General features: G+C 36.2%; 1 long non-coding RNA gene across 11 annotated transcripts in view; it reads left to right on the top strand.

Annotated features, from left to right (window-relative positions):
• Positions 1-26524, top strand: part of LOC139359884 (uncharacterized) — a 209466-nt gene that overhangs the window by 13994 nt on the left and 168948 nt on the right. Inside the window, exon 2 of one of the 11 annotated variants that reach the window (XR_011616478.1) lies at positions 23686-23861. The exons of the other annotated variants lie outside the window; for them this stretch is intronic. This is a non-coding gene — a long non-coding RNA (uncharacterized lncRNA). The remainder of the gene's footprint in view (positions 1-23685; positions 23862-26524) is intronic. 11 annotated transcript variants of the gene reach the window in all.

Below are 26524 nucleotides of genomic sequence, written 5' to 3'. Positions count from 1 at the left end.
TTATGTGAGGCCTACCCTGACTTGGATGCAATAGTCCTCAGATTCAGATTAAACATTTTTGGAAGGAATACTTCGAAGAGCATGTTATAGACTTCCTTTTACATTACATCAAGTGTGTCATAAGGTACCCCCTGTGGTTTGGAAAAATTCTCAACCATTTGCAGCCCATGGGAGCCATCAAGAAAACCAGGGAAAGTCTTCTGTTTCTTGTCAAGATGGAATAAGAGTTACTGCCTGTTTATCTGCCATCCCATCTGAAACAGCTATAAGAAAGAACAGGCAAAATACATGAAATAATGGTTTTCAAGATCCTGGACATCAGGCAAGGAATAACAGTGATTCCTGACAGACAGGAAACAAATGAAGTGACCTCATGATTACCACAGCTTACTGCCTTGAGGGATTTTTTTTTAGGTTGTGGTGCAGAAAGGAGGAAGCCAGGTAAAGCTTAGCAGACTCCATGGGTTGAAGAGATTGAGCTGGGAGTCTGGGAAAACCAAGGAAGCTAGAATTCTTAGGACAAATTACTGGAGAGAAGAAAGCTGCACACAGAACTCCAAAGATCTGCAGAGAATCTTTTGAGCATTCCAATTAATAATTGGCACGTGCATATGAGGAAACTGTTAAAGACTGGGGAAATAACCATCAAAGAGAGTTAGGGGGAACAGTGACAGTACTTACACAGGTCTAATAATAGTGCCTATTTCTGTCAGCCAGACCAGAATGTCTCCTAATTTATAAAGTACTGGAGAGAGTGCTCAAAAGGGTCTTGCTTCAGTTGTGGGGAATAATTAGTTTCAGACTAAATGTTATTATACATTGGTCTTGCCTCACAAGCAAGATTCAAAATGATCAAATTATTTCCAAAGAGTTTAACCATGTCCTAAAACAAAACTCAGGAATATTTTTTAAAATATGAAAATATCCAGCAGCCAAAAAGGCAACATTCATAATGACTGGATCAAAATAAATATTTCTGGGCATGCAGAAAACCAAGAAAATCTGACCCACATTAAGAAAAGTAATCCATCCATCTAAAAACTGATGCAGATGTTAGAATTAGAAGACAAAGATATTAAAAGTTATTATAACTGCATTATATCTGTGAGTAGAGACTGCAAATAAATTTTTATAAGAGACCCAAATTAAACATCTAGAGACAAAAACTATAATGTCTGAGATAAAAAATAAACTAGATGGTGTCAATAGCACATTAGATATTAAAGAAAAAAAAGATTAATGACCCTGATGGCATAGAAATACAAACTATCCAGAATGAATACGCAGAGAAAAAAGAAAATTTTAAATTAGGCAGACACGAATTATATCAGTAATTACATTAAATGTAAATGGATTAAATATGCAAAGTAAAAGGCAGAGATTTGCAGAATGGATTAAAAAATAATTCAACTATCTGCTGTCTACAAGAGCACACTTTAGATTCAGAGATACAAATCTGCTGAAACTAGAAGGATGAGGAAAAAGGAACCATGCAAACAGTAACCAAAAGAGGTAAAGGAGCTGTACTAATATCAGACAAAACAGGTTTTAAGACACAAATTTTTACTAAAGACAAAGAGGGACATTTTATAATGATAAAAGGAAGATATAACAGTTGGACATATAATAATTGTAAAAATATATGAACATAACAACAGAGCCCCCAAAATATATGAAGCAAAAACAGAATTGAAGGGAAAAATAATTCAATAAAAATAGACTTCTGTATCCCACTCTCAATCATGGATAACATCAATATATAGAAGATTAAAAAGGAAATAGAAAACTTGAACAATATATAAGTCAACTAGGCCTAACAGACATCTATAGAACTCTCCACCCAACAACAGTGGAATACACATTCTTCTCAAGCTGACATGAAATACTGTCCAGGCTAGACCAGTGCTAGGGCACAAAATAAGCCTCAATAAATTTAAAAGGATTGAAATCAACAAAATGTATCTCTTTCCACAATGGGATTAAATTAAAAACTAATAACAGAAAGAAATTTGAGAAATTCACCAATATATAAAAAATAACACACTCCTAAATAATCAGTGGACTGTGGAAGAAATGACTGGAGAAATTAGAAAATACAATGAAATAAGTGAAAATATAAATACAACATGCCAAAACCAGTAGAATTCAGCTAAAGCAGTGACTATAGATGCCTGTATTATATTATATATAGCTGTAAATGCCTATATTAAATAAGAAAAAAATAGTCAATATTCTAATCTTCATCATAGAAAAGGTGAAGTGAAGGGCAGACTAAGCCCAAAGTAAGCAGATGATGGAAATAATAAGGTTAGAGAGGAAATAAGTGAAATACAGAATGGAAAAACAATAGTGAAAATCAATGAAACCAAAAGTTGGTTCTTCAAAACCATCAACAAAATAGATAAGATTTTAGCTTTTCTGACCAGGGGGAAATAAAAGAGAAAATTTAAATTACTAAACCTGAAATGAAAGAGAAAACATTACTACTAACCTTAATGTTAGTAAAACAATGTCATTAAATTTCATAACATTACATAATTAAAACATTAAATGTCATAACATTACTATGAACTTAATGTTAATAAAACTCTAAAACTAACCTTAGCAAAATAAAAAGATTATAAATGAATAATTGAATGCCAAAAATTAGCTTAGATGAAATGAATAAACAACTGAAAGTGACTCAAGAAATAAAAGATCTGAATAGACTTATAACAAATAAAGAGATTGAATTAGTAATGTAAAATTTTCCACAGAGAGAGGCTTAGACCCAAAAGCCTTCACTGGTGAATTCTTAACATTCAGAGAATCAGTTCCAGATTTAATATTGTTAAGATGTCAATACTACTTAAAAGAGCTACAGATTTGATGCAATCCCTATCAAAATCCTAATGACAATTTTTACAGAAATAGAAAAACTCCACCTAAAATTCATATGGAATCTCAAGGATCCCTGATTAGCCAAACAATCTTGAAAAAGAACAAAGCTGGAGAACTCACACTTCCTGATTTCAAAACTTATGCCAAAGCTACAGTGAGCAAACAGTGTGGTACTGGTATCAAGACAGCCGTATAGACAATGGAAAAGATTAGGGAGCCTGAGAATAAACCCTCACATATATGGTCAAATGATTTTGACAAGGATGCCAAGACTGTTTAATAGGGTAAAAAAAAATCTTTTCAGCAAATGGTGCTGGGAAAACTGGATATTTACATGCAAAAGAATGAAGTTGGACCTTTATCTAAAACCATATGAAAATTAACTCAAAATGAATCAAATGCCTAAATTTAAGATCTAAAACTCTAAAACTCCTACAAGAAAACAGGGCAAACCTTCATGATGTTGGACGTAGCTATGTTTTCTTGGATATGACACCAAACACTCAGGCTACAAAACAAAAAGTAGACAAATGGGATCTCATTAATTTTTTTAAAAAATTGTTCATCGAAAGACAATATCAACAGAGTAAAAAGGCAACCCATAAAATGGGAGAAAATATTTGTAAATCATATATCTCATAAGGCATTAATATCCAGAATATGTAGAGAACTCCTAAAACTCAACAAGAAGACTTAAATAGGCATTTCTTCAAAGAAGATATACAAATGGCTAGTAAACACATGGAAAGATGCTCATTATCACTACTCACTGGGGATATGCAAATAAGAACTGCAGCGAAATACCACCTCACATTCATAAAGATGGCTACTATTAAAAGAAAAACAAGTATTGCTGAGGTTGGGAAATAATTGGAACCTTATGTACTTTTGATGGGAATGTAAAATGGTACAGCTACTGTGGAAAACAGTATGACAGTTTCATAAAAAAGTGAAAATAGGATTAACATATGACCCAGCAATTCAGTTTCTCAACATAGACCCAAAAGAATGGAAAGGGTCTTAAAGAGATGTGTATACACCTAAGATCATAGTAGCATTGTTCACAATAGCTAAAATGTGGAAGCAACTCAAGTATCCATTGATGGATGAATGGATAAGCACAATGTGGTATATACATTGAATGGAATATTATTTAGCCTTAAACAGGAATGAAATTCTTACATATGCTACAATATGGATGAACCTTGAGGACATCATGGTAAATTAAATAAGCTAGTCACAAAAATACAAATTCTCTGTTTACACTGTATGGGGTAAATAGAGTAGTCAGAATCATAGAGCAAAATCATAGGGACAGAGAGGAGAATGGTGGTTGCCAGGAGCCAGGGAGAGTGGGGAATGGACAGTTACTGTTTAATGGGTATAGAGTTTCAGTCTTACAAGATGAAAATAGATTATCTGATGGTGATGATGATTGCTCAACATTATGAATGCATTTAATACACGGAACCATACACTTAAAATTGTTAAGATAATAAATTTTATGTTATATGTATTTTACCACAATAAAAAATTGGGAAACATCAATTTTAACCTTTCTCAAACTCTCAAAATATAGAACAGGAAGAAACACTTCCCAACTTAATCTATGTCACCAGAAAACCAAAATCAGACAATGACATCATAAGAAGACCTCAAGCCCATATTCCTCATGAATATAGATGCAAAATTTTTCAACAAAATGTTAGAAAAGAAATCCAGCCATGTATAAAAGGGATACACAGTGATCAAGTGGGATTTGGTCAAATGATGCAGAAAAGGCGTTTCACAAAATCCAACAATTCCTTTTCTGCATCAGTTGAAATGATCGTGTGGTTTTTGTTCTTTTTTCTATTACGATAGCATATTACATTGATTTTCAGATATTAAACCAACTTTGTATTCCTGGGATAAATCTCACTTGATCTTAGTGTATCCTTTTTATATAAGAGAGCTAGTGTCCAACATGATGACTATAGTTGGTAACAATGTATTATATACTTGAAAATGGCTAAGATAGTGGATTTTAAGTGTGCTCATCACACTAAAAATGGGAAGTATGTGAGGTAATGCATATTAATTAGCTTGATTTTGCCATTCCACGAAATATGTGTTTTAAAACATCATGTTGTACACCATAAATTTATATAATTTTCACCAATTGAAAAAAGTAGCTAGAAAAAGAAATGCAAGACTAATACATTCAAAACTACAAAATTTGACCAGCCACAGTGGCTCATGCCTTAATCCCAGCAGTTTAGAAGGCTGAGGTGGGAGGATTGCTTGAACCTAAGAGTTGAGACCAGCCTGGGCAACATATTGAGACCCTGTCTCTGCAAAAATATTTAAAAATTAGCCAGATGTGGTAGCACATGCCTGAAGTCCCAGCTACTTGGGAGGCTGAGGTAGGAGGACTGCGTGAGCCAGTGAGGTCAAGGCTAAGTGACCCCTGATCATGTCACTGCACTACAGCCTGGGTAACAGAGAAGACTCTGTCTCAAAAACAAAAAAAACACAAAATATTGTTGACGTAAATTAAAGGGGATCCAAATAATTGAAAAGACATCTCACGTTAATGGGTTAGAAGACTTAACTAATAATGTTAAGAAAGCAATATTCTGCACATTGATCTACAGATTCAGTGCAATTTCTATCAAATCTCAGCTGGCTTTAAAAAAATTATCGGGCTGATCCTAAAATTCATGTGACAATGTAAGGGACTCAGAATGGACAAAACAATACTGAAAAAGAAGAACAAAGTTGAGGACTCACACTTCCTGATTTTAAAATGTACTGTGAAGCTAAAGTAATGAAGCCAGTGTAATACTGGCACAAGGAAAGATATTTAGAGACATATATAGATGATTGCTCAACATTATGAATGCATTTAATCAATGGCATGGAATTAAGAGTCCAGAAAGAAATCCTTACTTTTATGGTCAATTGATTTTTGACAAGGGTATCAAGACAATCAAACAGATAAAAAAAAAAAAAAAAGTCTAGAGTCCTACATTTTAAGGCATCAATTGGACCTCTACCTCACACCAAATGCTGAAATTATTTTATCTCCAAATTGATCATAGACCTAAATTTAAGAGCTAAAACTAAAGAAAAAAGAAATCTCATAAGAAACCATAGGAATAAATCTTCCTGTTATTGGACCAATTGGTTTCTTAGATACAACACAATAAATACAAGTGACAAAAGAAAAATAGGTAAGTTGGACTTCATCAAAATTAAAATCTTCAGGCTTTAAAGGACACCATCAAGAAAGTAAAAAGACAACTCACAGATTGGAGAAGTTTTTATTATTATTATTATACTTTAAGTTCTATGGTACATGTGCACAATGTGCAGGTTTGTTACATAGGTATACATGTGCCATGTTGGTTTGCTGCAACCATCAACTCATCATTTACATTAGGTATTTTTTCTAATGCTATCCCTCCTCCAGCCCCCAACTCCCCAAAGGCCCTGGTGTGTGATGTTCCCTGCCTTGTGTCCAAGGGTACTTGTTCAATTCCCATCTATGAGTGAGGACATGTGGTGTATGGTTTTCTGTCCTTGTGATAGTTTGCTCAGAATAATGGTTTCCAGCTTCATCTATGTTCCCGCAAAGGACATGAACTCATCCTTTTTTATGGCTGCATAATATTCCATGGTGTATATGTGCCACATTTTCTTAATCCAGTCTATCATTGATGGACATTTGGGTTGGTTCCAAGTCTTTGCTGTTGTGAATAATGCCACAATAAACATACGTGTGCATGTGTCTTTATAGTAGCATGATTTATAATCCTTTGGGTATATACCCAGTAATGGGATCATTGGGTCAAATGGTATTTCTAGTTCTAGATCCTTGAGGAATTGCCACACTGTCTTTCACAGTGGTTCAACTAATTTACACTCCCACCAACAGCGTAAAGGCGTTCCTATTGGGAGAAAATATTTTAAAATTATGTACCTGTTGAGGGACTTGTATCCAGAATATATAAAGAACTTGTATAACTCAATAATAAAAAGACAAATAGCTCAATTTAAAAAATGGACAAAGGGTCTGAATAGACATTTCCCCAGAGAAGATATACATATAGCCAGCAATGACCTATAAAGGTGCTCAACATTCTTAGTAAGGAAATGCAAACCAAGACCACGGTGAAATACCAATTTACACTTACTGGAATGGCTATAATAAAAAGGACAGACAATTATAAGTTCTATTAAGGATGTGGAGAAACTGGAACCCTCATCAATTGCTGGTAGGAATGTGAAATGATACTGCCTACCAGCAAACTGGAAAACAGTTTGATATTTCCTCAAAAAATTAAATATACCTTACAGTACAACAATTCCACTTGTAATTGTAAACCCAATAAAAATGAAAACATATGTCCACATAAAAATTTAATCTTCTTAGCAGCATTATTCATAAGCCAAAAAGTAGATACCACCCAAATGTCCATCAGTTGATGAACTGATGAATAAAATGTGACATATCCATTCCATACGATGAAATATTATCCAAAAGAAATGAAGTACTGATAAATACTACAACGTGGATAAACCTTGAAAACATGCTAAGTGAAAGAAGCTAGGCACAAAAGACTAGATATTATATAATTCCATTGATATAAAATGTCCAGAATAGGGAAATCTATAAAAACAAAGTAAATTAGTGGTTACCCAGAATGGGAAAGGGGGAGGGTGAGGGAGTTTCTGTTAGTGGGTGTGATAGGCAGAAGAGTAGTCCCCAAAGATGTCCACATTTTAATTCTAGAACCTGTGAATGTGTTACCTTACATGACAAAAAGAACTTTACAGATGTGATCAAGTGTACAGGTCTTGAGATGAAATGATTATCTTGAATTATCCACTTGAATATTTAATCACATGAATCCTTCAGACTAGAAAACCTCTCCCAGGTTTGGTCAGAGAGAGAAATGTTAATAATTAGATACAGTGTTTCTGGCTTTGCAGATGCAGGAAGGGGGGTCATCAGCCCAGAAATGTGGGTGCCTTCTAGAAACTAGGAAAGGCAAAGAAATGAGTCTTTCTAAACAGCCTCCAGAAAGGAATGCAGCCTTGCAGACACTTTGCTATTTGCCCAGTGGGACCATTTCAGACTTCTGACTCTAGAAGTCTAAGATAATACATTTGTATTGCTTTAGCGACTAAGTTTGCAGTAATTTGTTGTGGTATCCATGGAAAACTAATGAAATAAGTATGGGATTTCTCAGTGATGAAAACATTCTAAAATTATGTAGTAGTAATGGTTGCATAATTTTCTGAATATGCTAAAAACCATTAATATGTATACTTTAAGTGAATGAATTTCATGGTATGCAAATTATGTCTTGATAAAGCTGCTTAAAAATAAAGAGCAGCGAGGGAAAACTTTAAGCCAGCTAATGTATGTATAATTAGAGTTCACAAAGGGAAATCAGGAAAAAAATAAGGGTCAATAAAGAAATAATAATAAAAATTTTGAATTTTGATGAAAACTACAAATCCATAGATCCAAGGATTATGGTTGCATTAGTCTGTTCTCAAGCTACTAATAAAGACATACCTGAGACTAGTTAATTTATAAAGGAAATAGGTTTAATTGACTCACAGTTCCACATGGCTGGGGAGGCCTCACAATCATGACAGAAGGCAAATAAGGAGCAAAGTCATGTCTTACATGGCAGCAGGCAAGAGAAAACTCATGCGGGGGAACTCCCTTTCATAAAACAATCAGATCTCATGAGACTTACTGTCATGAGCACAGCATGCGAAAGACCCACCTCCATGATTCAATTACTTTTCACCAGGTCCCTACCGTGACATGTGGGGATTATTACAATTCAAGGTGAGATTTGGGTGGGGACACAGAGCCAAACCATATCAATGGTGAACCTCAATCACAAGAAATTTGAAGAAAACTACACTAAGTGTCATTATAATGAAACTGCTCAAAACCAATGATAAAGAGTAAATCTTACAAACAGCTATGGAATAAGGATGCATTATGTACAGAGAAAAAAGATAAGGATTCATACCAATTTCTCTTTGGAAATGCTACAGATAAGACTGGATCAATATCTGAAAAATACCAAAAGAAAAATACTATCAACCTAGAATTCTATACCCAGAGAAAATCTCTCTCAAAAATCTAGACAAAATAATCACTTTTTCACACATAGAAGACAGAATTATTTATCGACATTATACCTACACTACTAGAAATTCTAAAGAAAGTCTTTCAGGCAGAAGTAAAATAGCACCAGTGGAAATAGGTACCTACCGAAAGAAATAACACCAGAAATGACAACTACATTTCTTATTATTGAAACCTCTTTAAAAGACAACAAATAATGTTAGGTTAGTGCAAAAGCAATTTCAGTTTTTAGGTTTTGCCATCACTTTTGTTAGTAAAAGCTGCAATTACTTTTGCATCAACCATATAATATGCTGTGGAGTGAATATTATAAGTAAAATATATGACAAAATGGAGTTTACAGCATATCATAAGTAAATATATGACCAAAAAATATAGGAGGGGAGAAATGGAAGTATATAATTTAGGGATCTTCTATATAAACTAGTATCACTTGAAGTTACACTGTGATAGGTTAAAGATGTATACTATAAACCCTAAAGCAACTACTAAAATAGCAAAACAAAAGTTATAGATAATAAACAAAGGAGATAAAGTGGAATAATAAAAATAATCCAAAAATATGCTGAAAAAGCGGAGAAGAGATACAAGAATAGGAAAAATAGCAAACAAATAGCATGATGTTAGACTTATTTAACCATATCAATGGTTAACCTTAAATGCACATGGGATAAACACTCCAATTAATAGGAAGATATTATCAGATTGAATAAAAAACAATAAAAAATATATGCTGTCTACAAGAAACACAGTTGAGTTTAAAAGTAGAAGGATGAAAAAAGATATACCATGCTAACGCTTATCAAAAGAAAGCTGGAGTGGCTAATATCAGAGAAAGTAAATTTCAGAGCAAAGACTATCACCAAGGATGAAGAATGTAATTTCATAATGATGGAAGGAGAAATTCATCAAGAAGAAATAACAATTCAAACGTTTATGCACCTAATTACACAGCCTCAAAATGAATAAAACAAAATCTGCAGAAGTTAAAGGAGAAATCCACAATTATATTTGGAATGATCAACACTGCTTTCCCAGTGATTCATAAAACAAGTAAATGGAAAATTAGTAAAAATATAAATGACTTGAAAACCACTATCAACTAGACTTCCCTAAATGACATTTATAGAACACCTTACTCATGAGGTACAGAATACATGTTCTTTTCAAGCATATATTCTAGGCCATAAAACACACTTTTACACATTTAAAAATTAAAACAATACAAAGTATATTCTCTAACCACAATGGTATTAAATGAGAAATAAGCAACAGAAAGATGTATGGAAGATCTCCAAATTTTAAAAAACTAAATAGCATACTTCTAAGTCACTATAATCAAAGAAGAAATCAAACGAGAATGCAGAAAATATTTTGAACTAAATGAAAGTGAAAATATACTAAAATTTGTGAGATGCTGATAAAACAGTACTTACAGGAAAATTTACAGCATTAAAGAAAGGTCTCAAATCAATAGCCTAACTTTCCATTTTAAGAAACTGGAGGAAGCTAGGTGCAGTCGTGCATGCTTGTAATCTCAGCTACCTAGGAGGCTCAGGAAAGCGGATCACTTGAGCCCAGGAGTTTGAGGCCACCGGTGATCATGCCTGTGAATAGCCACTGCACTGCAGCCTGGGCAGTAGAGTGAGACCCTGTCTCTTAAAAAAAGGAAAAGAGAAGGAAGAAGAAGAAAGGAGGAGGAGGAAAGAAAGGAAACTGGAGGAGTAAGTGAATCTCAAAGTATGAAAAAGGGAGGAAATAATAACATACCAGAATGTTTCAGAACAGATATCAGTGAAATATTAAACAAAACGGTAGAGAGAAATCAATGAAACAAAAAACTGGTTTTTAAGAAGATAAGTAAAACTGCTAAATCTCTAGCCAGAATGATAAGGAAAAAAATATAAGTCACAAATTACCAATATCAATAATGAGAGAAGTTACACTGCTACAGATTACACTGATATTAATAAGGATAATGAGGGAATATTTTGAATAACTTTATGCCAATAAATTCAACAACTTAGATTAAATGGACAAATTCATTCTAAAAGACTCAAACTAACAAAGCTTAGTCGAGAAGAAATAGATAGCCTGAATAATCCTATATTTATTAAAGACATTGAATTTATAGTTAAAAAACTTTCCATGAAGAGAATGACAGGCCCAGGTGACTTCACTGAGAATTCTACTAACCTTTTAAGGAAGAAGTAATAACATTTCTCTTCTAGAAAATTGAAGAGAAGGAAATACTTCTGACTTCATTCTATAAGGCCAGCATTACCCTGATACCAGAACCAGACAAAGACATTATAATAAAAGAAAATTACAGACTAATATTCCTCATGAATATAGATGCAAAAAAATCTAAGAAAAAGGAACTCATAGTTCTTTACTAAAAGCAAACCCCAATGTCTCTCTTAATTCATTTGAGGTTTTTGGTAGAAAGCCACATGCATTTATATTTCTACTAAAGTATATACTATAGATATGCATTTTGGTCTTTGATGTTTTTATAAGAAACTGATTCAGTGTAAGGAAGCACTAGAACATAAAAAAGCCACAAACAGAAATGGCTTTGTCCCCAGGGAGCTTTTTCAGCTGCCTTCACTATGTGTAGATAGGAATCTGGTCATTTCTGCTAATATATCATTTAATTTATTTGACAGTCTGAATAGGATTTAACTTTAAGGTAAACTCAAATCTTTGTTTCTTTTGGCAATCACTTTTATATTTTGTAATATCAGAGGTTATTACCTCACTTAGTCCTAGGATTTTAAATTCCTCTGTGACTATTCTAGACTGTGTGTGTGTATATATATATATATGTGTGTATATATATATATTTTTTATTATTCTTTAAGTTCTAGGGTACATGTACACACAGGTGCTGGAGAGGATGTGGAGAAATAGGAGCACTTCTACACTGTTGGTGGGACTGTAAACTAGAATATTTTAAATTTATGATATTTAGACAATATTTCACTTACCTTTGTCTTATTTCTCTCGAACTCTTGTTAAGTTTTATACAAATGAAGGTAAAATAAATATACCATATCTACATTTTAAAATTGATATGGTTTATATTTTATATCTTGCTGAGGACTCAATATATTGAAGAAACTTATTCAGTGCTTTATATTGCCTATGAATTTTTCATAATAATTTTTTTTTTAAGATGGAGTTTCACTCTTGTTGCCCAGGCTGGAGTGCAATGGTGCGATCTCGGCTCACTGCAACCTCTGCCTCCTGGGTTCAAGCGATTCTCCTGCCTCAACTTCCCAAGTAGCTAGGATTACAGGTGTGTGCCACCACACCTGGCTAATTTTTGTGTTTTTAGTAGAGATGGAGTTTCACCATGTTGGCCAGGCTGGTCTTGAACTCCTGACCTCAGGCAACCTGCCCGCCTCAGCCTCCAGAGTGCTGAGATTACAGGCGTGAGCCACCACACTCAGCAATAATCATAATAGATGAATTTTTTTTGTTTGTTTTGAAATGGAGTTTCGCTCTTGTCACCCAGGCTGGAGTACAATGGTGTGATCTTGGCTCACTGCAATCTCTACTTCCTGGGTTCAAGTGATTCTCTTGCCTCAGCCTCCACCATGCCCGGCTAATTTTTTTTTTTTTTTTTTTTTACTAGAGGCGGAATTTCACCATGTTGGCCAGGCTGGTCTTGAACTCCTGACATCAGGTGATCCACCCACTTCAGCCTTTAAAAGTGCTGGGATTACAGGCATGAGCCACCACGCCCGGCTGATGATAATCTTTACTCGTAATATTATGAAACAAATATATGTTATTCATATATTGTTTTACTGTAAATATTTTGGTTAACTTTTGATTTTATGCTAGTCTATCATAAATCTTCAACTAACTGTGTTATTTAAAGGATACACACAGTAAAATTCTTGATCCAAAGAGGAATAAATGATTTTATTTTGTTATGTTTTAGTCTTCATGTTTGTTTTAACTCTTCTTCCTAATCACATTATATACTTTTAAAAAATAAAGATTCTAGCAACATTAGTAAGTTCCTGCTGATATTGTTGTTTTTTTAATATCACCACTTTTAATTTTGAAACTCATGTAAGTTTCATACTAAATTAACTCACAAAATCATATGGGTTCTATGAAAAATATATTGCAATTTATTGTTGCAAATATAGTATTATTAACACTATTGGTTCAGTAATTATTTAAGATGATGTCATGATTAAACTATGTGTCACTTAAGAGTGAAGCAAAAAGCTGTTTGGTGAGATATAGAAAATTTTATTGTGGTAATTCAGAGTACCTTGATTAGGCATGGAGATAATAAACAAATTAAGCATATAATTGGAGGAAGTGCCACCTTTACATAATAGCTCTGCAAAGATTATATTCAAATAATTATCCTTCACTTATAGGCAAATAAAATAATTAAGATAACAAATATGACCCTAAAACTGTTTCAGAAAATTACTACTATAACAGCAACAAAAATCATCCTATTTACAAACAATAATAAAAATTATTATTACTCCTAGTACCACCGTTTGTTGAGCACTTATTTTGGGCCACTCATTGTATCCATCAGGCAATATATACTTTATTTCATTTAATCCTCACCTCAGTACTATGATTTAAGAGATACTATCCTCATTATACAAATGTGGAGCAGTCCCTCTGTTTTCTTTTGTGGAACCACATCTCCTCTATTGTTTATCCATATGGCTTAGGTAGGGTTACCCCCAACCCCAGATTGCAGAGAGGGCAACGAAGCTGAGGCCTGGCCAATTTAAGAAACTCATCCCACTGGCCACAATGTTTGCTTTAATGGGAACATGACCTAAACTGAGCCAGTGAGGCCTTTCCCAAGTCTGTTTCTGGAACTATTGTTATTTCCAGTAACAAATGGCCTATCCCAGACAAGACTGCAGCAATACACATGGAACAGGATGTGAGATTCAATTGCTAGTATACTTGTACTAATAGCACTTATGCTGTCTGTGTCTCTAAAATTATGGCAGAAGGCTGAAAACATTCATAGGCATGCCTGAGCCCTGCCCCTGTAATTCATGTAGGCTACGTAAAGTAAATGATTACAGTGCTACCTACTTCAGCCTCATACTAAACCCAAATGTCAGTGAAATAATGTTTTTTATATTCAGGGTATATATTTTTTTCTGATACACATTAAAATGAACACATAACTATTAAGAAATCTATGTACCACCTAAAATAATTTCATGTCTTTCAGTGGTCTACATACCATATTTGGGGAAATACTGGACTAGAGAAGATGTCACATTTTCCTGTGTTATTTAGAATGCTGCTTTTATTTGTGCATTTGTGTTTAAAGTCATATCTTTACATTTATAGCATAATACCTCCCTTCAAAAAAAAGTCACTGTGAGCTATTATAGGGCGAAAAAGCACACCTAGAGGAAGGAAGAAACTTCTGGATTGTATTTTTAGCTCATACTTTGAGCCAACATGGATATGAAGCAGTGATGAGGTGGTTCCTTTTTGCACAATAATGACGTTTTTCTCTTGTAATCTATACCATTTCTCTACTCACCAGTAGCTTGGGCAAAAGGAGGCTACATCCTCAAGACTCCAAGTTAGAATGTCTTTCTCTGACTCTTCCTGTTCAAGTAGAACCTTTTGTTTTTGTTTCCGTTTGTTAATTCTCTTAAACTGAACTCATGAAGTCAGGCCCGTGTCTGTTTTGTTTACTACCAGATCTGCAGCACCGTGCCAGTGAGCAGCACAGAGTAGGGGCTCAGTGAATATTTGCTGAATGAATGAGCATTCATATAAGGGTTTGCCAGGTGGGCAGGTCAAATATTGTAATGGCTGACTGAGGCAAGGAATAATTATGAGATGTCTTTAATGTCATATTATCAGTGACAGAATTGGGGCTCGTAAGTACTTTTCCCTTTCACAATGTTGATCCTTGAAATATGTTTATTGAATAAATGAGTTAATGAAAGAACAATCTGTATTGTTCTCTTAAAGACATTCATATTTTATTGGATGTTAAAGGAATATTTTAAAGAGAGACAAACTCCCTTTTTGGCTTAAGGTTGTTGGAAACAATGGGGGTGGAGGAGGGGACAAGAGGATAGAATGGGCAGATTTAAAATGAAATGTGTTAAATATCTTAGAAGTAACTAAACATATTATCTATTAATAGTAATTTAATCATAGAATAACAGTGAATGTCTTAAACTAGCTCCAAAATCAGTTTTTGTCTCTGTCGTAAAAATGTGATTAATAAGAAACTCATCTCATTCTGGAAAATGCTTCTCGTAAGATACGTATTTTGGTACACAATGCACCAAAACATTTGTTTCTATTTACTTTGAAAAAAATCCCCTTCAGAGATAGCATGTAGAGAGCAGCCATCTGTTCAGGATGACACTTTTGAACTGCTGTTTTTCTGAACTCTCCTGACTCTGTAAATGTTAATCTAAAAAATAAGGACTGTTTTCCCCTTTTATCACGTTCATTTATCAACTGTGTCATAAGGATATACTTATATTGTAGTATACATTAATAACAATTAAGTGGCAATTGAATGACCAACTGGAACCCTGGAGTTGCTGAATTCACTTGTTGTTTTTAGTCTGCCATCAGGCTTTGGAAAAGTAATTAAATGTGTCTTACCTTTCCCCAAAATAGCTTTGAATGTTCATGAAATTAGGGGCAACTCAGATGCTATTTAGCTAGTTAGAATCCTAGTAGTACTGGGCTGAGGTACAGTTGAAGGTGAAGGAAAAGTATGTATGGCAGTGATCTTAACTCCTATACCCACTACTCCAGTTTGACCCTTAAGGCTCTGACACTACACAAGTGGAGGTAGATCCAACTATCGCCAGTAGATCCAACTTAACCAACTAAGCATCTCTTCTGGTTGAAACTGTATTGTCTCAACACTGATACAGAGTTTTAAAGGACTGTCTTCATGTGAATAATCTCACAAAAACCTCAATTCAACCATGGAGGTCAACGAGGCAAGTCTTATTATCCTATCAGTTTTATTTTACTGGTGGCAAAACTGAGGCTCAGACTGACCTCAGTCTGATTTGATTTGATTTGATTTGAGACCATGTAATGATTGGATGGTAAAGGTGGGACCTGAATGCATACATTCTGATCCCTCTTTATATTACATTAATTATTTGATTTATCTGGGAAAAAACAGTATAAGGAGTTAAATGAAGCTATGTATTTCATTTATAGTTGGTAGAGTGTTAACTCCTTTGACTCTCTTGCAAGATTTTGCCTTCAGTTAAAATCCTTTTAATTAAACAAAATGACACCAAACAAAACCATCCTTATAATACATAATATGCGTGTGAAGAACAAAAGAACAACAATCCTGGTTAGAAAAAAATATTTTGTGTTTCATTACAGAGCAATTCTGAGAGCAAATAGAAATGATTATGGGCCGGGCGTGGTGGCTCACTTTCAGAGGCCAACGTGGGCGGATCATGAGGTCAGGACATCGAGACCATCCTGGCTGACACGGTGAAACCCCATCTCTGCTAAAAATACAAAATAATTAGCTGGGTGTGGTGGCAGGCGCCTGTAGTACCAGCTACTTGGGAGGCTGAGGCAGGAGAATGGTGTGAATCCGGGAGGCAGAGCTTGTAGTGAGCCGAGATTGCACCACTGTACTCCAGCCTGGGCAATAGAGCGAGACTCTATCTCAAAAAAAAAAAAAAAAAAAAAGAAATGATTATAAACTGGCCATTTTTCCTGTTACCTTATTTGATGGTATTTCCTTACCCGATCTTCAAGGTCTCCCCATATAAAGAAAGCAGGGTAACATCTGGATTTCAGAGAAAATTAACCACTTGTTAAAGCTGTCCAATTACTCTGTTAGAAGATATTATTACTAAGACATTAAAATGGAAGTACCAGTGCTTCCTTCTTGAGATCCTATTGGAATGAGAACCTTCTGGATTCTATTCTGTAGTGTCGTTTTTGTAACTTTGGACACATTTCTTTTAACCTTTCCCAACTCACCTAAAACATGTCTCATAGAGTTTTATTTTGAGTTTAGAAAGACTGACATTTTTGAATTAAGAGGTGGGATGAATGGAAATGCTATTCCTAAAGAAGCTTGGAGGTAGTGAAATTATTTTATTGTTTTTTTCAACTTTCTTCTCAGGAAGGTCAGGGAGCATTTTAAACAACTGATAAGTAAATGGTGGTTTATTTATTCATTAAAAATTTGTTGAGTATCATGTACCAGACCATGACCAGAACCTTCTTCTGCTCCCTGGTGCTGTGCTATCAGATGAGAACTCAACAAAAACTTTATCTCCATTATGGAATGTGAGTGTACAATGGCCATTTGCAAGGATTTTATCTTGCTGTGTTGTCAGAAGTAGAATTTTCTGTCTCTCAGTGTATGATTAGTACTTAACCATATCCTGCCTTATTACTATTAACTGTTTCACATGCATTTGCTATCAGAAAGTAAGGTCCTTGAAGGAGGAAACCATGGCTTATTTCTCCTCCATTTCTCTACTCAGTAAAAAACAGGAGTGAGGGAGTCTTTACCTGGGGGTCCGTGGATGAAGGGGCTTCACATAACTTGTAAGCTTTCTGAAATTGTGAGAAAAATGATTTTTCATGTGTAGTTTTCTATGAAGAGGGCCCATCATTTTTATTAGATTCCCAAAGGGGTCAGTGGCTCAATGCTACTGTAGATTAATCACTCTACTAGGCTTATGATAAATATTTGAATGGTAGAAACTGCAAGAAGACAGTTAGTACCTTGATGTATGAGACAGCATTGTTATGATTGGAAGGCATGCTTTTGGATGGCTATCAGTTTCCCAACACTGAAGATACTAAGTTAATAGCTGGATACCCCATCAATTAAACTTTGTTGGGATTTTGATGTACTCTTTCTGTTCTATGATTCTGTGATAATATCCATCTACACTAGAGAATACTTCTAATTCTTCACCACCCCCATCTCCATTTTTGTGTGACTCACTCTTTGAATTATTTATACATCTAAAGAAGCTTTTTTTTTTTTTTTTTTGAGATGGAGTCTTGCTCTGTCACCAAGGCTGGAGTGCAGTGGCGCCATCTCGGCTCACTGCAAGCTCCGCCTCCCGGGTTTACACCATTCTTCTGCCTCAGCCTCCCGAGTAGCTGGGATTACAGGCACCCGCCACCAAGGCTAATAACCAGAGGCCTAGAAATCAGGTTTTGAGAACCATGGCCCTAAGGATATGTATGAAATACTGAATAGCAGGTAGGGAACTTGGTATGAACTCAAGAAAATAAAGAGAAGGTAGAATGATTTTTGAGGTGAGGTTAAAAAAAATCAGAAGATAGTAGTTGACAAGCAGGTTGACACAACTGCCAACAGATTAAACAGAATAGGATTTAATTGAGTACTAAATTGAGCTGGTTACCTTTAAATTTAGGCCTCTAAGCAATTTTAGTTTGTGCTGCAATTTCACTACTTTCATTCAAAGAAATTAGGACAATGCAACTCCAGAGATGAGTTTCAGAAGTTCAAAGTGGTCAAACCACATTTCGTTTTCAGGTACATTCGCTTTCGGGTATGTATATATACAAATTTGTGCTTGAGTATATACGTGTATGCAACATGTTCATGCCTTGATACTCATGAACATATGGATCCATCCACATGAATATGTTTATACATATACCAGATGTAAGGATTATTAAACATATTTAATAGAAAATTTTCACTTGTAGGGAAATAGAGTATCTCAAGTAGTTGAATATGTAATAGGTGAAAAGGATATTTTAGGTAATATATCAATGCTACTTTCAGGGTTAATGTCAAAAAGCAACACAGGATATATAAGGAACTGAGTACAGGCAGAACACAAGCTGACAGTGTCATACCAAGAGATAATCTAGGTAAGAGAAGTCCAAAAGATATTCATTGTAATCTAAAGGAAATTGGCTATGTTATATGCTACGGTTTTCCTTGGAAAAGCGTGGTTGTTAAATCATCGTCACCAACAGCTCTACTTTGTTGAGTTGGGCCTGGGGCCCTTTAATTAAATGCTTCCTCAAAATGTTTTCTGGCGATCTTATGAACTGGCTGTTTTATTTACTCTTTAGCGTTATGCAAAATCTCAGTTAGCATCCTTTAGCTTTTGCATTTTTGATGAGTGTGGCATTGCTATTTTTACATGGGTTTTGTAAAGTCCTTTGAGGAATGCAGGAGTACATGGAGAGAAGAAGATGGTGGTGAGCTTCTTCCTTTATTTAATTCATCCATTCCCCAATCTCACAGAGACCAGTATAAAGCTGTACCTATAAAAGCTAACTGATTTGCCAAGTGTTTTTGCTCTGAAGGGACATCACTTATTTTTAGCAACAAAGAAGTGTTAGGAAGGGGAGGGAAGCATACCTCAGAAGGACAGATATGAAATGAAGCCCAGAATACTGATGAGAGTAGACTGTAAAACAAAAGAGTGTCTAGTGAAAGGTTGCCCAAGGGGGGAGTGCAGATCTAAGGTTTTGGATGGTTGCAGGAAAGCTTCTGTTAAGAGTTCTGTTAATAGAATATTTAGGAAATGTTATTAAAAAATTTTAAGGCAATCTAATAAAGGAAAGCAAGATATGGAAACTGAGCTGGTTGCTTAATTTGTTCAGTAATCTGCAATTTATTTTTAGATTGCGGTAAACTATTAACATATTTATTGAGCAACTATACTTATACAAAGCGTTGTGCTAGGAAATGTGTGTAAAGGGTGGGAGGATAGTATTAAAAAATACAAAATGAGGTCCATGTTGTTAAAAATATATATAGGACTCTGTGTGTTAGAACTCTATTGAATGCTTTCTGTATATTATTCTATTTAATCTTTACAACAATTAGAAAGTAAAATTATCCCTATTTTACAGATGAACAGCCTGAGAGTTTCTTTTCCTTTTTTCTTGCCTTCATTTCTTCCTCTTTTCCCTTCTCTTTCCTTCAACAAAGTTGGACTCAAACATGAATAGAAAATGGTGCTTTCTTCCAAGGTTTCACTTTTTCTAAAGGTAGCAGAATTATAGGTATGTAATAAGTGCTATCACAGAGTTACGAACCCAGTAATATGGGGGATCAGAAGAAGTAGCATTCAGTTCTGCTTGGTTATATCAGAGAATGCTTCCTGCAAGAGGTAATATTTGAGCTGAGTCTTAAAGGATAAGAAGGAGTTTGCCTAGCAGATAAGAAGGATAAGGCAGTAACAGCAGTGTGGCAGATACCTCTGGCTGCCCACCAAATACCAATTACCTTCCTTTCGGCAGAGTTGAGATTTTGCTCAAGTGTCCCCTCCTCTACTTGACCCAAGGGAGAGTGACTCTATCCCTGCCTTTAGGAATAAGCGCTAATTGGTCTAAGATAATTATGGTAGGCCCATTCCTTTTGTTTGATTACCTTAGGGGAGTAGGCATATGAACCAGTTCTGGCCAATGAGATATAAGAAAAAGTCTGCTGGGAGGGCTTTGGAAATGTCTCTTGACCTTAAGAGGGAAACATTGGAAGAGGTAGCTCTTTTATTTTTATTTTTTATTTTTGTCTGTAGGCATTGCTGTGCTTGGAAGGAATGCTTAAACCTACCATAGCCATGTTGTGACTATGAAGGGAGCCAACCTGAGGACAAATCACATTTTCTGAGGATGGCAAAGCAAAAGGATACAAAGACTCTGGGTCTTTGATGGCATTGTTGAGTTGCTGGACAACTTCCCTACTTTTCACGTTCCTATGACATAATGTTATCGTTGTCCCTGTTGTATCAGCCAGGGTGAACTGGAGTCTTCTATAATGGTCTCTTCACTGATAATAGAGCATGTGTAGAGACATAGGGCTCAGAAGAGTCACAGGGCACTTAGAAATCGCCAGTAGTTCATCATGACTGGAATGCAGGATATTGTGGAGTGGAGTGTGATATGATGGCTAGAGATAAAAATGAAATAATGGGCAAGGCTTAACTCATAAGAGCCTTATATGTTAAGGGTAGACATTTGGGTTTTGTAAATAATAGGGAGTCATTGAAAAGTCTTAAGCATGGTAATGGTATAGATTTGCAATTTAGAAGTGTTAAAAGAAAAACTTCAGCCGAATCAAATTTAAAGAAGTTTAATTGAGCAATGAACAATCGGTGAATCGGCCAGCCCCCAGAATCACAGCAGATTCAAAGCACTCTAGGGATGCCTCGTAGTCAGAACAAATTTATAGACAAAAAAGGTAAAGTGACATACAGAAATCGGAAGTGAGGTACAGAAACAGATGGATTGGTTACAGCTTGATGTCTGCCTTATTTGAACACAGTTTGAACACAGTTTAAACACTCAGCAGTCTGACTGGTTGAAGTATGGCTGCTGGGATTGGCCAAGACTCAGTGATTGTTAGAGGCACATACTCCTAAGTTAGGTTTTCAGTCTTGTCTGCCTGTTAAGTTAGCCTGCAGTTCATCCACAAGGACTCAAATATAGAAGTACAGAGCCCTTCTCAGGCCATATTTAGTTTGTTTTAACAGAAGCATTCCTCTGAATACAGTGTGAAAGACTACAGAAGGTAAGACACCAATGTTATTCAGCTCAGGAGCAAATGGATTCACATATAGGCTGGTCTCTCCCCATTGTTTCATTTTGGCTTGGAAAGACAGCGGTTAAGACAATATGTGCTAAGTGGAAAATTAGAGGAGCATCTATAATTTCATGAAAGAAGAGTGTGTTGGGGATCATGGAGGATTTCAATGAGCAGATTGGATTTGAGCTGAACACTGAAAAAGACTTGGAAAACATAGGGGAGTTGAGTAGAGCAAGAAACACAGAGAATGGCAAATTGAGCTGAAATGGAGGGTTTTATGGGAAGAGAATAAAACTAGAGTGGTCACTTGCAACCAAAATGGCAGAGAAAAGAAATTAAACTTTATCCTGGTTCTGCCATTTAGCAGTTATAGAACACTAGGCTTGATAAACTTGTTTCCTATTTGAATTGGGATTACAAGCATAGATTTTATTAATATCATCAGGTGATATCATATAGATATTATGTACCCCTTGATATTAGGTGATGAGAAAGACACTTTTCCTTTGTTGTATTCTCTCTAAAAACCCATAACCCCAGTCTAATCATGAGAAAACCATCGGACAAACCAAACATGAGGAACATTCTACTATTTTGTACTACTTTGACCAGGACTCCTCAAAACCGTCAAGGTGTTGAAAAACAAGAAAAGAATGAGAAACTGTCACAGATCAGAGGAGACAAAGGAGACAGGACAACTAAAGTAATGTAGTATCCTGGACTAGATTATAGAACATACAAAAATACATTAATGAAAAAGCTGGTGAAATTTGAATAAAATTGAGAGTTTAATTGACAGTAATGTACCAATGTTGTGTTGATTTCTTAATTTTGACAAACTAACCGAGGTAACATAAGGTAATAACAACAGGGACAATGAAACTGGGTGAGGGGTATGTTATCACTGCTGTCTTTGCAACTTTTCCATAAATATAAAAGTACTCCAAAATAGTTTATTGACAAACTGTATATAGATATGTAGTATATACGTATATATATATGCACTTTATTGAGTTGTTACGAGTATTGAATGAAAGAGCTCATATGAAGCAGCCAGTATAGTGCCTGACACATAATAGGCCTCAAATGCTAGGTTCCTTTACACATTGGAGACTCTAAACAGTGGACAGGTGGGAGGGGTATGAGGATTGAAAGACTACCTATTGGGTTCACTATTCAGGTGATGGGTGCACTAAAAGCCCAGACTTCACCACCACACAATATATGCATGCAAGGAACCTGCACTTGTACCCCCAAATACATTTTTTAAACTAGTGATTTTCAAATTTGGGTTATATAAAAATCACATGGAGATGTTATGTCAAAAGTGCAAACAAATCTCAGGGCCTCAACCTTAGAGATTCTGATTTAGTGGATCTGGAATAGAGTCCAGGAAGAGGAATTTGTAATAGGTGTCCTGCAGAGATTTTATGCAAGTGGCCTATGACCATGCTTGGAGAATTGCTGCTGTAGACTATGGGAATCCTAGAGTGAGAATTGTACATTACCCTGAGGAGGAAAATAATGGAGATAAAAATGCCTGCCCTACTTACATCAAATTGGTTGATGGGAGAAAAATATAGAAGCAAGCACTTCACAAACTGTAAGTTATGATCGAAATCATTACAGATTAATTTGGAAGAGAGGTCTGATTAGGTAGCCATTTAGTATTAACAGCAGTGTGGTTGAAATTTAATTTTTATCCCTGTCACCCTCCTAAAAATATTTAGCTGCTTTTCCTGCTTAAATGCTCAGATGACCCATAGGACAAAGGCACACAGTTCAACTCCTTCAATTACAGATGAGCTAACTGAAGCTGAGAGGAGAGATGTGACGGGTTCGAGGTCACAGAGATAGTTATTAAAAGAATGGGATTAATATCCACTCTTGCAAGCTTCAGTCCAACTCTTTTTTCTGCTACCAGATAATCAATAGGTGCCACACTCAGAGTCTCAGACCTTTCATATGGGCTCTGGGAAAAGAATGGATGTCTGACTTATTGAGGAGGATGCCAGGAGTTTGTTTGCCTGAGTCCTGCTGACAGTTTTGCTCTTGGTCCACTGTGTTCTAGAATAACTCAGTTTCACTTCAGTGAGGTACAGTAAAAAGGGATCATCTGAACAGGAAAATGGCCCTTCATGGACAGTCTTATATCATACTCAGCTTCTACATCCTCAGCCACGTCAGCTATGTGTTGTCAGCCTGGAAGAGCTCACCACGCCTTCACAACACTGACCAACAAATCAGGTACACTTCCCGGCTTTGGCTCAGCCTGACACTACTTCCATAAAATACTGCTTGTAACTACGCTATCCCGAGGTGGTGTGTAACTCCAGGCAACTTCTGGGAGGAATAGAGAGCAGAGCGTATCACTGTTTGTTTTCCTCCCTCTTTATATAAGTGAAGTCAGATTTATATTAAGGGCAACCTTGAAGAGAAAATTGTATCAGAGAAGTGGGGACAGACACTGTTTGTTAGCTGCTCCAACCTCCCTCCCTTTAGTCATCTTCCAGCTAACAAGTCATCAGCTATCTTTTGGTTGATAAGACATAGGCAGTAATTTGGTGGGTTAGGCTGCTGGAAAACCTTTGATTTTCTTAATAACAAGACCTGCTGCAGCCATCTTGAGAGATGAAATGGAGACCTCGAGAATCAAAGCTATATCCTAAAGAGGGTGGAGCTGCTGCTGGAGCTGGTATTGTGCCCACTTCTCTCTAACTCTACCTTCAGTGACATCACCATGGTGGGAATATTTTCACCATGGAAATTGGCAAATGCTGCAGATCAGGTTTTTCCCACTCTTTCTAGAGAGCTAGTTCTTAGACATACCAAAACGCCATTGGCAGAGCAGAGTTTAGCAGGAACATGGGGCCTTTATGATCTCCCTGAGAAACTGTGCCATCCTTGCATTGTCCATTGCCATATAATTCTTTATCTCCTTATTAGTTCCTGGGGAGAAATATCAGGTCCTTGTGCACTGACTCCCAATTGCAGTGAAGTTGTCCAGCCAGCCTCTTCTGCCTTGGGGTATTATGTGTTGGCATCCGTTGGGTGTAACTGGGATCCCTAGTCATAAATATAATACAGTGACATCCTGCTATGACACACTGTGCTCTTCCATCCTGATTAACAGTGGTAGAAGGGTTTTCTGTTAGCTGCAGCTGAATGCATTCCTAACTGCTACAGGTAGCTTAGTTGGGCACAGAAAGGGGGAAGGGACAGATACACCGTACTTATTTTGCTTTAGTAGTCTGATAGGTAAGGGAGATTTTGACCTGAGCCTCTAGTATATTTTAAAGGCAGTCGTTCTGTCAAAGTGTGGTCCCCAGACAAGCAGCATCAATATTGCCTGGGAACTTATTACAAGTACAGACTCTCAGGTCCCCACCCCAGACCTGTTGAATCAGAAATTCTGGGAATGTGATCCAATAATCTGTGTTTTACCAAGCCTGCCAGGTGATTTTCATGCTAACTAAGGCTTGAGATCTGTGGTCTTAAAACTTTCACTGTGTAGGCAATTCTTCCTTCTTCCCCTAAGATAGTGGCCAGCCACCAGCCTCTCCCTTTGCCAATAAACCCAAGTTCTGGGTAATCGTCTCAGTTTGGAAGGGCTCTGTAAGAAATACAGCCATTTTTGAGTTATTGTAGATATGGCTAACATGCAGTGTGTACAGAAATAGAGGTGAGAGGATGCTGTCCCATCACTGCATTGTGGCTGTGTGTGACATAAAAGTCCCATGCTCAAAGGCAGAGAACTGCTATAAGGAAATAGCCTGTGACCATCAACCAGGGGTATAAATTAAAGTGAGCATGACTTCTTGCTAAACCCTAGACCAAACCACTAATGTTAATTAGCAGCTTGCAATTTACACACTACCAGATGGATGTGCAGAAATGTTATCCTCTCTTTTTTCTATAGCTTAACTCAATTTGTGCATTAACCTGCATTTCTGCACTTGTAACTCTCCATTCATGGTAACATAGTCATTCTGGATTAAAACTGTTTCTTTCAGTTTAACTCAGACTCTTCGGAGGAGAAACTCCTCCCATCTCCTCACCTGTCTCCTGAATACCTACAGGATGATCTGAGTTCCTAGGTGGTTTCTGATACTTCCTGGGGAAGAGTATCTAGTTTTTGTGTTCTGACGCGCAATTGCAGTATAGCAGTCCAGCTGACTTCCCTTCTGCCTTGGGCATTGTGTGTTGGCATCTTCTGGGTGTAACTGGGATCCATAGTCATAAGTATCATGTAGTGATATCCTGCCATGACACACTCTCTTCCTTTCAGCATGTTTTGCCTTTCCACTCTGCTGTATTGCGGCTTCTTGGGCTATGCTCTGAGAAGTGGAGCACAAGCATGCCCACTTGTTTTGTAATGCCTGTCTGTGAGTCTCCATCATTCCCTGAGATTTTTGATTCCAAGATGGCAGGGGAGAAAGTAGGCTCTTGTTGCGTCTCCACTCTCTTACTCTCTTTTTTGTTTGTTTGTTTTGCTTTTTGTTTTTTGTTTTGTTTTGTTTTGTTTTTTGTTTCCCTCCCCCTGCCCAAGATGCCCTCCTGGAACTCAGACAGGGCTTTTACTTTCACCCTATGTATTGAGAAATGCCCTTACTTCGTAACTTATATCCTTCCTACTGTATGACTTATGGTAAAGACCCTTTACTCTGACTACTCCAAGCTTTGGACCTATAAATTCATTTTTCCTACAACAAATCCTATCTTTTGCAAATGAAATATATTTTAGTTTTGACAATTACTTTCTCTGAAATAATTTTTATTTCAGAGCCTATCATGAAGAGGTTAAAAACTGAGGAAGAAGGAAAGGGAGTGAGATGTTGGACTGGAAATAGGAGGGTTCAGTTAAAGTGTGCATTTTGAATGGTGACACCCTTCAGCTCCCTTCCTTATCC

The sequence above is a fragment of the Macaca nemestrina genome, chromosome 18 (assembly GCF_043159975.1).
Source record: "Macaca nemestrina isolate mMacNem1 chromosome 18, mMacNem.hap1, whole genome shotgun sequence".
NCBI classification, from domain to species: Eukaryota; Metazoa; Chordata; class Mammalia; order Primates; family Cercopithecidae; genus Macaca; species Macaca nemestrina.
Note: the sequence above shows the minus strand (reverse complement) of the source record. Positions and strands in the feature narration are given on the sequence as shown.